The 15,929-nt window shown below is 35.8% G+C and overlaps 1 protein-coding gene across 5 annotated transcripts in view; it reads left to right on the top strand.

Moving 5' to 3' along the window:
- The first annotated feature begins 828 nt into the window (after positions 1-828).
- The window catches only part of LOC112861444 (sodium channel protein type 3 subunit alpha), a 115,453-nt gene continuing 100,352 nt past the window's right edge, over positions 829-15,929 (top strand). For all 5 annotated transcript variants that reach the window (XM_025924834.2, XM_086718790.1, XM_025924857.2 and 2 more), the window contains exon 1: positions 829-1,058. The gene's annotated coding sequence lies outside the window, so the exon portion shown is untranslated. The remainder of the gene's footprint in view (positions 1,059-15,929) is intronic.

The raw sequence follows: 15,929 nt of genomic DNA, 5'->3' as shown, positions 1-15,929 counted from the left end.
TGATTGGAATTTTCTCTCTCTCTTTCTCTCTCTGTCCCTCCCCCACTGTTTCTCAAAACAAATAAATAAATAAATGAAGTCATTTTCATTTTGCTTTTATATTGCCTGCTTCAATGTTCTTATAAACAATGTTTTCTCAAGTGCTTTAAAGACATAGATATAATAATACATAACCATTGATTTGAAATATCTCATATAAGATTAATTGTTCCTCACATCATATACACACACACAAAAATAATCCACAGATCTAAGTTATCTAGACCTAAATAAAGTTTAGGATACTTTTCCACATTCAGATATTAATTCTTGTAAATGTCTTACCAAGAGCAACACAAAAGTCTATCCGTAAATGTGTATTGCACAGTTCTTTAAGGAGTCCGATTACTCACTTGGAAAATAATCCAGCCCGTGAGAATAAAAAGTTTTCAGAAGACCAGCACAGACCACAAGAGAGATTTTTGCAAAACTCTACATGCAGGGTGTAAGGTAATCTGAAAATCCAAATTTTCAAACAGAAATTTGTAGGTTTTATGTTAATTGTACTAGTTTATGAGTGAATAAAGTTTGTAAATTTAGAAAATTTAGAAAAAATATTGGTGAAGTGCAAATAAATGAGTATGGGAAAGAATCTCTGTACATACTCTTATGCAGGAGAGATGTTCTGTTTTACCTGATGATAAAGAATAATGAGGATGTTTTTCCTTTTGCTCAATTTTGTGTGTCTGCCAGTAGATGGCGGTACCATGTTGAGTGCTGTCAGCCTTTTTTTTTTTTTTTTTTTTTTCTTCCCCCCCTCAAAGCTGTTTTCTGATATATGTTGGGTACCATAGAGTGAATCTCAGAACAGGAAGCGGAGGCATAAGCAGAGAGGATTCTGGAAAGGTCTCTTTGTTTTCTTGTCCACAGAGAAAGCAAAGAAAAAAAAACATTGTAATTAATTTGTAGACCTCTGTGGCCAAAAATCTGAACAACTGCAGAGGAAGGCACCTTATACTCTAACCATCTTGGATGCGGGGCTTTGTTATGCTGTGATCTGTGAGGCTCTGTTTTATCAGGTAAGCTGGCAAAACATTTAATTATCTGCACCATAGAATCTAGCCACCAGATCATTTCTCTTTTTTAAAATCATCCTCATGCTGCTATTTTTAACCTAATGCTGTTTTAATGTAAATTACAGCAACCAAAGTCATCATTTGATGTGTAAACTGCTTACTATTCCTTTATCTCTCAAAGGAAATAGAGCCTCTGTCTAGAAATGGTGACTTATGGTAGAGACTAGGCATTACTGATCTCGTGTTTTTGAAACATGCAGATGGTTATGATTCATTGTATTCAAAGAAAATTATTTTTTATTGCACAAAGCTAACCTAATGGTTTTTGTGGCTGTACATCATTTATTTAAATGTCCAGTGTGTTCAGTATTCCAGTGTGTCCAGTATTTCTTAAACATAAATCTATAGTGAAATTGGAACTATCGTCCTTGTGCTGTAGTCTTTTATTTAACAGCTTTGGAGGGGCCATGTGTATAGGGAGCAATAACAATATAGAGGTGTAATAATCTATTTTCAGGGAGGGAAGAAGATAATAAATACTAACCATTAAAAAGAGATTTAACCTTTTAATAATAAAATCACCCCTATATGTTCCATAATATGTTATTTCTTTTATATTTTAATATGTTCATTTTTATATTAAATATTTAATTTTTAATTTATTGACTTAAAAAAGGCTATTATATTTTCTTGATGAATTCTCTTATAAGCTTGATATATTTCTGTTTATTTTTTTCTCTATAGATTTAATAACTGGTTATTGTGATTATTAAATATCAGAGAGAGCCACTTGAGCCAAAAGGAATAATTATTTAGTTTATAATATATATATTTATGTAGTTTTCTTTAAAATATTTTATAGCATAACCACAAATACTTCATTTAGTTAGCAATCACATCCTTAGAGGAAGAAGTTATTGGCAGAAAATCTATAGTCATTAATTGAAAGAAGCGTTTTAAATATCATAAAGTTTTTTTTTTAATACAACAGGTGGTGTAATGTAGCATATGAGAACAAAGATAAAGGCATAAGTGCTTGTAGGAATTTGCATGCCAAGGTTTCACCGCAACATTCCAAGTAGTGTGTGCCCTATGTGAAATAAAGACCTTTGATTTTAACCTGGGTTTCCAGTTAGTACTGGTCAAAATGGCCTAAAAATAGACATTGAGTATTTAAAAGCAATTGTAATTTCTAGTGATATGGGCAAATACTGATTTCTCACTTAACACTTTACAGTGAGTAACAAACAATAATACTCCCCCTAAAAACATAAAATAGTGGTTGCCTTAGAGAAAAGCCGTGAGTCTTGTGTATATCAGAAGAACTCCTACCATAGGATATGAAGAAAACTGTTTCTTGGAAAGGGGTTCCCAGAAATGGATGTTAATTGGCTTCGGTGTATTGTATATTCCATGCTTCTCTACAGGTGACTGAATATGAGTAACTTTGTTTTACGTGAACACAGGAGCTGGTCTTGATTGAACTGTTTTACATTTATGAATGGATGCTTATAATTCAGCCCTCAATACAAGCAATTTTTTTTCAGTGTAGTTGTAATAATTTCTTAGTTATTTGTCTATATATGTAGTCACCATGTGAAGAGCAAACGTACAGAGTTCTTCACAAAATTTGCTCTTTGAAAATTTTTAAAAATAAAACCTGTTTTGATTAAACGATACATCAAATAAGTTTGGGTATCTTATTCTTTAGAAGAATCTAATAGTGACTTCATTTGTAAGGTCAAGAATAATTTATGTAATTTATGTAATTTATCATGTAGTCGAGATAAACAGGTTGAGCACTGAGCTGGAAGTCTTAGTTTTTGATTCAAGTTCTGCTACAAATAATGAGCCTTATCACCTGAGAAAAGACACCATGTATCACTGACGTGCATTTTCCTTGCCTGTAGGGTTATTAGAATCAAAAATATATGAGGACACTTTTTAATTATCTGGATTTTTGCCAATTTATTTCTCAGCTTAACTGTAATATGATACATCCTCAACTCTTTCTGAGTTGTATATTACCACTAATGGTGCATTAAACCTGGAGATAGAAAAATAGAGAAATAGAGATGTTTTAAAGGTCCTTGGTCACTTCCTTCTGTGGTGGAAAAGCAATATGGAGAAGTGGGGAAGAGCAAGGGCTGGCGGACTGAATCCTAGTTCCACTGTTAAATGACAAAGTATTTAAACTCTATAAGCCTCTCTACATCATCTATAAAATAGGAATGATGTCTATGCTGCAGGATTGTGTAAATAAATAACGTCTGTTCAGTGCTTATTATATATCCTGGGACATGATTGAATGCCTACCCTTCCCTCTTCCCCTGTTCCCCATTAATAGTGATGGTGATATAATATCTTCCACCACAACAGGAAGAACTGAATGAAACCGCCAAGAAATTCTGTAGTTAAAGTGATAATTCTCATCCTAGAAGAGTGCCCTTGCTGAAACAACAACAACAACGACGACAACAACAACAACAACAACAAATGTGCTCCTTGTAATAATATTGATTAGTGCTAACATCCGGGGCATTTCCTGGGAGTTTAAAGAACTCTCATAATACCTTCTAGAAGACCATTCTTTTGTACAATGATATATTATCATGGACTCTACTTTAAAGACTTTCTTCTTTTTAACACAATAGGGCCAAGGGGCTTTATTTCACTTGCGCATTAACAGATATACTTATCAGACAAAAGACCTCTATAAAGATTCACAAAGAAAATTTAGGTTTCACCAAGAACATTTAAATACCAAATAATTTGTACTATAGCCATCAAATTACAAAGTCTAAATCCCAGAAACGACCATAGATGTTGGCTTTGTGATCAACTCACAAATCTCTACTGCTTAAATCTTATTAATGATACAATAAAAGGTGGAGAGGCAAATTGTGCCTGATGAAATTGTAGGCATACTGCAAAATCCCTACTTCCCTCCAAAGGTTTTCTCTACGTGCAGTTTTGTGCTCTTGACAGCTCTTCAAGATCAGCTACTGGGATCTTAGGGAGCTACGGCTGGGATGTGCTTTCAGCACCCCAGGCCTCCTAATCCTGCCCTTCAACCACCCCTGGGCCTCTTTAAACTGACTCAAGTAACTGCACTGTCATTTTCATCTTCATGGCAGCCAAGATGACTTAATGGGCTCATGACTGGGCAGATGTGAGAAGTTCGGGAGGCTTAAAGATACGAGGGGAAGGTTTTTCAGTTACACAGTGCTGTGCTTGGAATTTGTTGGTAGTCCATCTTCCTTGAAACTAGGTAACTCCAGCTTTTGTGATTCCTTATATTTAGGGTTGAAATTAGCTGAAAGCAGTCATAAGTAAAAGAATATGAAGATAAATGCTTTCTTTTCCATTAAAGAATGAACATGTGGCTAGACAGTCAAATTTCTTTGCATGAGTGGCTGTACAGATTACTTTTTCTCATTATCATTCATGTATAGGAACATTGTGAACTCACTGAAGGTTGGGAATTAGTATTTTGTTTGTCATCTAAAAACATATTATTCATTCTATCTTCATATTCATGGTTGATTTACAAGTTTCCAAAACTATGAAGATTAATCACCTACCTGCCCCTGAAGTATAATTTAATATTAACAGTACACTTCTGCACTTTTAGGATCTGTTTTAAATTTTGATTAATTTCAATTCTAAATTATCTTTGCTTCCACTTGAATTTTACCCCAATAGCAACTTTAATGGCAATTCACCATAGAACCTGGTATCTGAACTATTACTTCTTGAGGTAGACTCTTGTTTGAGGTGATTATAAAATTTGGGAAGGATAAAATCCAGTTGTATTGTTGCTTGTGTTGCAAGGTCATATATTTATCTTTGATTAGGAAGTTACTTTTTAGTTCAGTTTTACCTGATGATAGTTTTCACTCTGTGGTAGCTTTTAATGGGATATAACGAGTGTAGATACCTATTTCAGAGCAGACTAGTGTTAATTTTACTTGATAATATGGTAATAAAGAAAATGTGGCTCTCCTATTATGCAAAGACATGCTTTGTTCTATGAACTGCCTGACAAGTATCAACTCTTTGGGTACCTAACACTTGAATCTATATCCAGACATATAATTAGCCACAGTAGAAGAATTCTTCAAAACTTATATGAATGCTTATTGGATACCACAAGCTTTAAGGTGCCTTATTTATTGATTGATTTTTTTTTATACTCTACCTCTTTTCTTCAGAATTTGAAGTGATAAAGGACCTTATAGAAAGAATTTTAAAGATATTTCTTCCCAAGATATATGAATAGAGAAAAACTGCAAAGTAACTTATATACAAGTTTACAATATTTTACATATATATATATATGTATATATATATACACACACACACACAAATACAGTGCATATGCTAGGTGGTGGTTTGTAGAAGATAATTCTCAGAGGTTGTTTCAGTTCAGAGAAATCTTTTAAAAGTCTGGAGTTATTTCTGTAATAATTGAATTAGGTTTTCATCCTTTTGGAGACTGCATATAGGGAGCCCTTCATGTGATTAAGCTCTGTGCTGGCACAAAGTGAAAGAAATGATGGTGCTTAAATTATTAAACAGTGGTTGAATATTGTTTTATTCAATGGGTGAATTCAAAGATGGGAAGTCACTCTTTAAATAACTTTGGCCATTTTCTGCCAAGAAGCTTACTTTGGGGAATTTTAATCTCTTAATATTTAGAATATACTTTATTCTTACTTGGGTTGTACAGAACACTGTGTCCTTTTCCTTTCCCAAGAGATATGACTGAAATAATTCACCAAATCCCAGTTTTTACTCCTAAGTGACATTGTGCTTCTGATCTATAATCCAAAATATTCTTGCATAGGTCTTAACAAAACACATTTTAAGGGCTTGCGCCTCTATTTAAGAACCAGTCACCTGTTTGTTAGTTTCTCTGTCTCCTCGGTGTTTTTGCTTGTGGCATTCATTTTCCTCTTTGTAAATTATTTCTATTCTACCTAAACAAAGTATTGAGCATTTTCTTTTCATGGAACTTACATCATGGTTAGAAATAATCTTACAAATAAATTCTTAAGGAAACAAACCCAAACTTCTACATGGGCAAAATGGATAAGAAGAGGAGTGAAGTCAGCCAGGTTAGAAGTAAGGAACTGGACAGCCCATACCCTTTACAAAGAGGGGAAACTCCATCTTAGGGCTAGGAGACTGTTGAATCAGACGATTTCTCCAAAGAAGCTAAAAACTCCAGATTTTTTTTTTAGAATTATCTCTTTTGTTAAACGTTGGCATCTATTTCAAATTATTTATAATACTAGATAGATTCAACAAAACATACCTACAGGCAGGATATGGCCAAAAGAGTTTGGCTGGTTTTTTTTTTCCTTTTGCCAATCCAACCAGTATTTTTACCAGTGAGGGAAAATAAACCTGATGGAGAGGAAATGGCTTGACTGCATTTTGAGGCACAGCCACAATAACACATTTCTTATCTACTATTCCAGGCCTCAACCAACTGCCTGTGATTTTCCTACTACATTCATTTCAAATCTTTGAATGTTCTATACATTACCTCCCATATATCTGTTTTTCCTACTGATATTTATATCACCAAATTTTAATCATCATAGATCCTTCTTACCCCCTTTTTTGTTGCTATTAGTGCTTTCCTTACTGTCACTATCATGTTACTGATATGATAGTTTATGCCCTGTTCTGAAACTATTAAAATTTGTCTTTACATTACAACTCAAAAATAGATCCTTTAGCTGTGAAATGGTAAAAATATTATTAATAGGATATTTACATGTCCTTGAGTCCCATATGGCCTCAAAGTTCTAAAATATCTTATCAAATTATCTTTAATAATAGTCAATAATGATTATAGCTCAAGTAAATCCATTCTTATATTATTTTTCAACAATTGTGTTGGGGTCCACTATCAATCTTTATATATGTATACCAAAATTTAAAGTGTATTATTACATCAGCATTGGAAGAACAGACAAAAGTATAATTTACAATCATATCGCATTCTCTTTCATGGACATAAAAATCTGGTAGTATTAGATAAGAATACTCCTCAGATACATGCACTTGGGATGAGAACTTCTTGTCCAGGAAATGGGAAATCAGGGGGACAAAAGCGCAAAATGAGAAATGAAAAAAAATTAGATTATTAAAAACTCACTAATAAAAATGACAGAGGAAAAGAACACTTGAAGGGAAATAGATACGTAAACATCCTGAGAGAAAACAGAGGTACAACATGATAAGCTTTAGCTGCACACTGGAATCACCTGGGAAGCTTAAAAAAGAGCAATGCCAGCTCCACTTTAGATCAATTCAATTAGACTCTCTGGGGCTGAGTCTGGGTATCAGTGTTTATTTAAAAGCTCTGCAAGTATAGTCCAAATATGTGGCCAGCCTTGAAACCAGCTGACTGAAGGAAGGCAGAGAAAAATAAGAGAAGCTAATGAAAGGTTGGCTAGCGAAGTAAAAGCTGAGAAATGACTTTCAAAATTCTAGTAAGTGGATGTGTGTTCAGTAAAGAGACACACAAATGCTTAGGAAAATAACAACAACAAAAAAATATATTCCTGTCCATTTCTTCCTTGGTTAAAAAGGCTGGTATTTATTCCATATGTTTAAGCAGTTTTATATGTCAAATTGTTAATTTCCTACCCTTCCCTCTATTTGAAAGTTGACCCAGCTGCTGGCTATGGTATATTGTGCAAACTAACAATACAAACAATTGTGCACACTCAGAAATAAGCATCCACGAGCTGCAATTTGTACAACCGGAGATTTCGTTCTCTTTTTATTCTGTACCTCGTAAATTGCTCCTTTGAAAATTAAGCCCTCAATAATCGAATAAGAGTTTCTGTTGAAAGATACTCTTTGAATGTCCAGGTCATCCAACTGGAAACAAAACATTGATTTCTAATTTCTGAAACTGCAATTGTGGTGGATTCAGAGGGAAGGCAGACCTGTAAACCAACAAATTTCTTAAGGCCAAATGCATTTAAAAGTGTATTTTCAGAAAGTGATATTTATGAGAAAGAAATGAATTAATCTAATAGCTAAGCGGAATTAATAATGAATTGCATTTCTTAAAAGGAATTCCATTACCAAGATGAGTCAGCTTTTTCAACTCTTTAAGGAGACATTTACTGGGTTAACACCCCAGTTGCTTTTTATGTCGTTTTCCAGCAGTCCTTTCCACAGCTGGGAGGAGACTGCGGTAGCCATTAATAAAACAATCTTCTATGTGCTTCAGGACAAATTATATCCTAAAGTCTTTCCTCTAGATAAGTATCACTTAATATTACTACTTAAGTATGTTTTCTTCACAACTCCTACCATTCTGTCAATCTGGTCAGTAAAATTACCACCTGATAGGAAAGATCTGTTAAATCTCAGGTTGAGAATATCCGTATTTTGAAGCAGGGGGCTGGTGCTTCTATGGCAAACAGAAGAAATACAATACTTTGTTTGAGGCTCGATTTATGATGGATGTATGTAAAACCATGCTTGGGTCCTTAAACTGGGATTGGATCATTTACTTAAAAATAATCAACATCCTACCTTTATACACAAAATACTTGGGGTTAGCCAACAATGAAAATGTAAAAAAATAAACCAGTGAAGTGTTGATAGGAATTAAAGCCTGAACCAGAGAAGAAATATTTTGCAAAGAAGGGTCACCTTAAATTATTCAGTGAGTATAGAGAGTGAAAAATTTATTGTTGATATAAACATTCTCTCTACCAACATGGTGACAAGTGTGATAACTAACCTGATTCTTTGGGGAAAACCATTCCAAGTTGTCATTCAAAAGCAATTAGATCAATTGAAAAGGGAAAGGGTAATGCTCAGGAATAAATAAAAAGTGGCACAGCACATCAAATCACGATGCAGATCTCTATGCAAATTAACACAAAAGAGTTAAGCTACACCACCAAAGCCACAAAAGTGAGCTCTTTCTTATACTTTTGTTGGACATGTTGTTTGCCAGGTGTCCGAAAATTATTCTGAATCATTGTAAGGCACATCTCTTTTAAACATCCATTAAGTGCACAATAGTGGTGCCATGTCTCCAGCACCCCTCTCTGAGACTAATTTAATCATAAAATAATACACACTTTTTCAACAGTCCATATCCCTCAAGAAAGCTAAATTTAGAGACTTTTATGTGTGAGAAAATATTTTCTACTTATTCTCTTAAATTCTTCCGGAATAAAAGGTTTCGGGACTAAATATTTAAAGCTGAAAAAGGCACACTTGATGTGGTAACTCTTCGTATTTTTCCAATCAAAATTTTTTGTTAGCCTGAAAGAATAAAGTCTATTAATTTTTTAAAGGGGGGGGGGTCACTTGAAGAAGGAGTGCATTCAATGCTCAATATTGCCGAAGCAATTTTATCAGAATCCTCAATTACCCAAATCCTTGAGGAGACATTTCGGGTGGCACGCTTGAAACATTGCAGGAATGCCACAGATTCCAGTTCTTTCTAGCATCTTTCTAGCATCTTTTCCCTTTAGCTTTTACATTTCTCCTCATGACTGCTGCCCTCTGTTAGCCAGGGGCTCACTTGCTAGATCGTCCATCCTGGGTAGAGCCAGATAGACAGGCGACACCAGTCTTGGCTCTCGTGAGCAAGCTGGTTGCTGCAAATCCTTTCGTGAAATGAAGTCGTGCATCACATGTAATTTTTTCTTACCTGAGGCATTCTGGTTGTCTTTAGCCTCGAAGGAATTGAGCATTGAACAGCATCCTTCCTGCCTTTACATGCAGAGACCTTCCACTGTGTGTTCCTGCTGTAGTGAGTGGCATCACTGACACCTAAATCAGGGCGGTGCACCCAGGCCCTTGCTCTAATTTTTGGTGCCAATGATGTGCTTAGTGGCTGGAAAGGTGAAAAAAACAAACACTGACTTTTTGGGTCCTGAATTCAGATCCTAGGAGAAATATTTTCAGCTTTTCTGGCTTTCAAAGACCCTATTTTTGTGGCAGGGATGGTGGTGGTGAGGCTGAGGGTGGGGGGAACTTAGCCAAGTGACGTGTCATATTTCACTGAAAATTAGACATAGTTTTGTGAGTTTTTTTTTAAACCTGCTATTTGTGTAGAATTCCCCAGATGAGAAGACTTTTCATATTACCATTTCATGAAGAAATCATGTATACAGGATTGAATATGTAGAGTTAGAAAGGATTTGAGGGATCGTTCTTTTCAGCAACCAACCTTCCAGCTGTGCTCTAGTCAAGGCATTCATAGTATTTATTCATCAAAAAAACATTGTTTAAATCTGAGCAAGTCCCAAGTTCACTAAAGTATTCTGAAGATGAAGGTAGCCTCTAGTAAGTATAGCACAGCCTAGCTCAGTTACATGATTGGTCCAGTATGCAGTGGTCCTTGTTGCTCAGAGTAGAAGACTATTGTTGTACCCATCATTCAATTCTCCCAGAAGTTGTGGATGTTGGAGTGTGTCTGGTACAGAGTCCCAGAGTCTGGATACGGGAACTAGAGTTTTAGAGACAAAAAAGGCACTACAAATGAGCTAGTCAATTTTCCTCCTCTCCCTCTTGTTTACAGATGTGGACAATGAACACCTAAGATGTTGAGTGTTCAATATGTCACAACAACTGATGGCAAACACAAGCCTAACATACAGGCTACCTGAATGGCAGGCTCCATTTGTCTCCTGTTTTCCTCCCTCTCTTCCTTACCTTTTCATTAAATCTTTTTTTCTAAAAAGATAGAGCAGGGCAAACTTATCCATTATGTTACACTGTCTTCTGTGGCACTATGTCAGGGTGATCAGAGTGCATGGCATTATAATCATCTATTTGTGGGGCATGCTTAGTAGAGAAGCTCCCTCACGTGGCCGGGTCCTCACTGGTGAAGAATCACGTGACAGCTGAACCTCAGCCCCATCTAAGTCAAACACCAATTCCACTAGAACTGATTGGAAGGGAGTGATTACAGCCTCTCTGTTCCAGGCTAGATAAATCTTAAACCTCTTAATTATAAACCTCAAAGGAATTCAGGTTATATTTGAGGAAGAAAGCATTGCCATCTCGAAGTAATGCAAGTTGTTGTTTTTTTGTGGTTTGTTCTTGTTTTGTTTTGTTTCTGTGCCTCAGATTGCTTTCTTTAATGCTTGTCCTCTTTTAGCACAGAGGGAAGGGACCATTAATTTTCCTTCCCCCACCTTTTTAAAAACTTTGATTTTAGTTAGTTAACATACAGTGCAATATTGGCTTCAGGAGTAGAATTCAATGATTCATCACTTATATACTATACCTAGTGCTCATCACAAGTGCCCTCTTTAATATACATCACCCATCTAGCCCATCCCCAACACATCTCCCTCCATCTGTCTCAGTTTATTCTCCATCACCAAGAGCCTCTTGTGGTTTGTTTCCCTCTCTTTTCTTTTTCCCTCACTTCCTATATGTTCACCTGTTTTGTTTCTTATATTCCACATATGAGTGAAATCATATGGTATTTGTCTTTCTCTGATTGATTTATTTCACTTGGCATAATACATTATAGCTCTACCCACATCATTGCAAATGGCAAGATTTCATTCTTTTTGATGGTTGAGTAATATTCCATTATATATACACCATATCTTCTTTATCCATCATCAGTTGATAGACCTTTGGGCTCTCTCTGTAGCTTGGCTATTATTGATAATGCTGCTGTAAACATTAGGGTGCAGGCACCCCTTTTGAATCTGTATTTTTGTATCCTTTGGGTAAAAACCTAATAGTGCAATTGCTAGATCATAGGATAGTTCTATTTTTAATTTCTTGAGGAACATACAGAAACAGTAGTTCTCCAGGGTGGCTGCACCAGTTTGCATTCTCATAAACAGTGCAAGAGAGTTCCCCTTTCTCTGCATCCTTGCCAGCACCTGTTGTTTCTTGCGTTGTTAATTTTAGCCATTCTGACAGGTATGGGGTACAATCTCATTGCGGTTTTGGTTTGTATTTTCCTGATGATGAGTAATGTTGAGCATCTTTTCATGTGAGTGTTAGCCATCTAGATGTCTTCTTAGAAAAGTTTCTATTCATGTCTTCTGCCCATTTATTAACTGGGTTATTTGTTTTTTGGGTGTTGAGTTTGACAATTCTTTATAGATTTTAGATATAAACTCTTTATCAGATACATCAGTTGCAAGTATCTTCTCCCATTTCACAGGTTGCTTTCTAGTTTCGTTGATTGTTTCCCTCACTGTGTAGAAGTTTTTATCTTGAAGATGTCCCAATAGTTCATTTTTGCTTTTGTTTCCCTTTCCTCCGGAAATGTATGTAGTAAGAAGTTGCGGGGCGCCTGGGTGGCGCAGTCGGTTAAGCGTCCGACTTCAGCCAGGTCACGATCTCGCGGTCCGTGGGTTCGAGCCCCGCATCAGGCCCTGGGCTGATGCCTTGGAGCCTGGAGCCTGTTTCCGATTCTGTGTCTCCCTCTCTCTCTGCCCCTCCCCCGTTCATGCTCTGTCTCTCTCTGTCCCAAAAATAAATAAACGTTGAAAAAAAAAAAAGAAAAAAAAAAAAAAGAAGTTGCTATGGCTCATGTCAAAGAAGTTGCTGCCTATGTTCTCCAGGATTTTGATGGTTTCCTGTCTCATATTCAGGTCTTTCATTCTTTTGAATTTATTTTTGTGTGTTGTGTAAGAAAGTGGTCCAGTTTCATTCTTCTGCATGTCGCCATCCAGTCTTCCCAGCACTATTTTTTGAAGAGACTGTCTTTTTTCCATTGGATATTCTTTCCTGATTTGTTGATGATTAATTGACCATACAGTTGTGGCTCCATGTTTGGATTTTCTATTCTGTTCCATTAATGTATGTGTCTGTTTTTGTGCCAGTACCATACTGTCTTGATGACTACAGCTTTGTAATATAGCGTGAAATCCAGAATCATCATGCCTCCAGTTTTTTTTCCTTCCCAGAACTGCTTTGGCTATTCAGGATCTTTTGTGGTTCCATACAAATTTTAGGATGTAGCTCTGCAAAAAAAAAGTGCTGGTGGTATTTTCATAGGGATTGCATTAAATGTGTAGATGGCTATGGGTAGTATAGACATTTTAGCAATGTTTGTTCTAATCCATGAGCATGAAATGGTTTTCCATTTTTTTGTGTCCTCTTCAGTTTCCTTCATAAGTGTTCTGTAGTTTTCAGTGTTGATCTTTTACCTCTTTAGTCAGGATTATTTCTAGGTATCTTATTGTTTTGGTGCAATTGCAAATGGGATTGATCCCTTGATTGCTTTTTCTCCTGCTTTGTTTTGTTGTATAGAAATGCAACAGACTTTTGCACATTGATTTTATATCCTGCAGCTTTGCTGAATTCATGTGTTAGTTCTAGCAATTTTTTGGTGGGATCATTTGGGTTTTCTACATGGGAGTATCATGTCATCTTCAAATAGTGAAAATTTGACTTTTTCCTTGCCGATTTGGATGCTTTTTATTTCTTTTTGTTGTCTGATTGCAGAGGCTAAGACTTCCAGTACTATGTTAAGTAGTAATGGTGAGAGTGGACATCTTTGTCTTGTTACTGGCCATAGGGGAAAGGCTCTCAGTTTTCCCCATTGAGGATGATATTAGCTGTGAGTCTTTCATATGTGGCCTTCATGATGTTGAGGTATGCTCCATCTATCCGTACTTTGTTAAGGGTTTTTTATCAAGAATGGATGTCGTATTTTGTCAAATGGTTTTTCTGCATCTAAGTAACACAAGTTGTACCTCAGGATCTCAGTTCTAAAGTTCCCTCAGGTTGCCAAGTGAAAAAGGCAATCAACTCTCAACACTCGGTTGTGAAAACAGTGTGCTGTCATTTTGATTACAGTCAGTAAACAGTCTGTGGTTGCCTGGAAAGAAACTGCCTAAAGCACACGGCACCAGCAGCAGTAGGAGAAATGTGGCTGAGGGCACTCACAGGGAGGGCTCTCTGTAATGGCTGAAGCAGCACTGATGTTATAGTAGGAGTATGGATCAAGGATTATATCGCTGTTTGCTTTCTGTTTGCCATGCTGCCAATTTACCTCAAAATAGAAAGCTTTCTATAATTCTGTTGTATTCAGATTTAAATGTGGTTTCCACTCCAGAAACACATGTGCGTGCAGGCACATACCCCCACACACAGAATGTTTGCTTATGGACCAAATAAGTTTTTCACTATATTGTTGCTTGGTCCCAAATCCTGTGACTTAGGACAAAAATAACAATCTGACCAAGTAAAATAGAAAAATTATCCATCCAGAGAGAGCCCCCCCTCACTTTTTGAGCATCTCAGAATAGGGGATTGTCCCCCTTTCTAATTCCTGTGTTTGTTTAGGGGTTTGACCATTTGGAGGAGGGTGAGAGGGTAGGGTAATTGTATATATCAGAGCAGCCCTATTCAATAGAAATATAATGAGACCCCTATTATATTTTGTACTTTGAAATTTTCTAGATGCTAAAAAAAGGAAAAATAAACAAGTGAAATTAATGTTATTGATGCTATGTTTTTTAAAGCCAACATACTCCAAATATCATCATTTCAAATTTTGGCACTAGCCACATTTTAAATGCTCAACTCCTACATCTGGCTTGTGGCTACCACATCGGACAGGGCATTTATAAAATTTGTTTTAGGTAATTGTATTCAATAATTATCTAATAACTGCCTGCTTACTGTGGTGGCTAGTCAGTAAAATCCCATCCTCCAGGACTTTAGCAGTAAATGTAGAAGCAATAAGGCACAACCTTAAGAACAACAGATGATAGAATATTATAATTATTATATGAATTTTAAAGACAATATGTGTGTGCTATGGGAGTTTAGAGGGATGCAAAATCACTTCTAACTTTAGAATGTAGGTAGGATCTTAACAAGCAATGATTGGTGGTCAATGATATTTCAGGCACAAGGAATGTTTTTGATGTCCAGAGGCCAGAGACTGGAGACTTTCAGGGAATGGCAAATAGATCAGTTTGACATATATGTAGGTAAGTATGTAAGATGAAACTGCAGAAGCAGATGGCAAAATAGTTTTAGAGAGAGAGTTTGATTACTTTTTCTAAAACAAAAAACAAAAAACGAACAACCACTTGATTTGATGGCACCATTTACTAGCCATGCAATCTTGGCCAAGTTGCTTATCCTCTCTGGACCTTATAGTTCCTTTATCTGAAAAATGAGGACAATAACCACATTTATCTCACAGGGTTATTGTAAAGATTAAGTGAGCTGATCAGTGCCTACTGCATAGCAAGTGCTTAGTTAATGTTCTATATAATCATTATTATTACGCCTCTACAATATTGATTGCAGGGAACTCTTTGACTAAAGCATTCAGTCTTCATTTTGCTCTGTTTAAAGACAGTCTAGTAAACTTAGCTTATTTATACAATTTAAGTATACAAGATTTCAATGTGTGTTATTTTAATCTATATTAAATAGGACTACAAAATTAGGAAATATAGTACCCATAGATAATTTGGCTTTTACTGCTTTTTTTAATTTTATCATGTTAATGGCTGTATGATACAAACCTAAGTTACTTTACTTACTTAACCAATCCCCTATTAGTGGACATTTCATTTTTTTCTAGACTTTGCTATTATAAAATATGCTGCCATAAATAGAATGCAAGCCTTTTTAAAGAGTACATGTAGGTTGAATTTCTTTTCAGTAAATTAAAATATAAATTATTAAATTTTGTGGGAAAACCAAAATTAAATAATCCGTTTATTCAAAAATTCCTCCTGAGCACCTACTGTGTGTCATGTACTGGTCTAAGCACTTGGGATTTGTTGGTGAACAAAATAGACCTAAAAAGCAAATATTCCAGCCCCTACAAGGCTTATGTTCTACACAGGAGAGAAAGAAAATGAATAATAAACA

This window comes from Puma concolor, chromosome C1 (assembly GCF_028749965.1).
Source record: "Puma concolor isolate L17-30 chromosome C1, mPumCon1.1.hap2, whole genome shotgun sequence".
Taxonomy (NCBI): Eukaryota; Metazoa; Chordata; class Mammalia; order Carnivora; family Felidae; genus Puma; species Puma concolor.
This window is presented reverse-complemented; position numbering and strand designations above follow the sequence as displayed.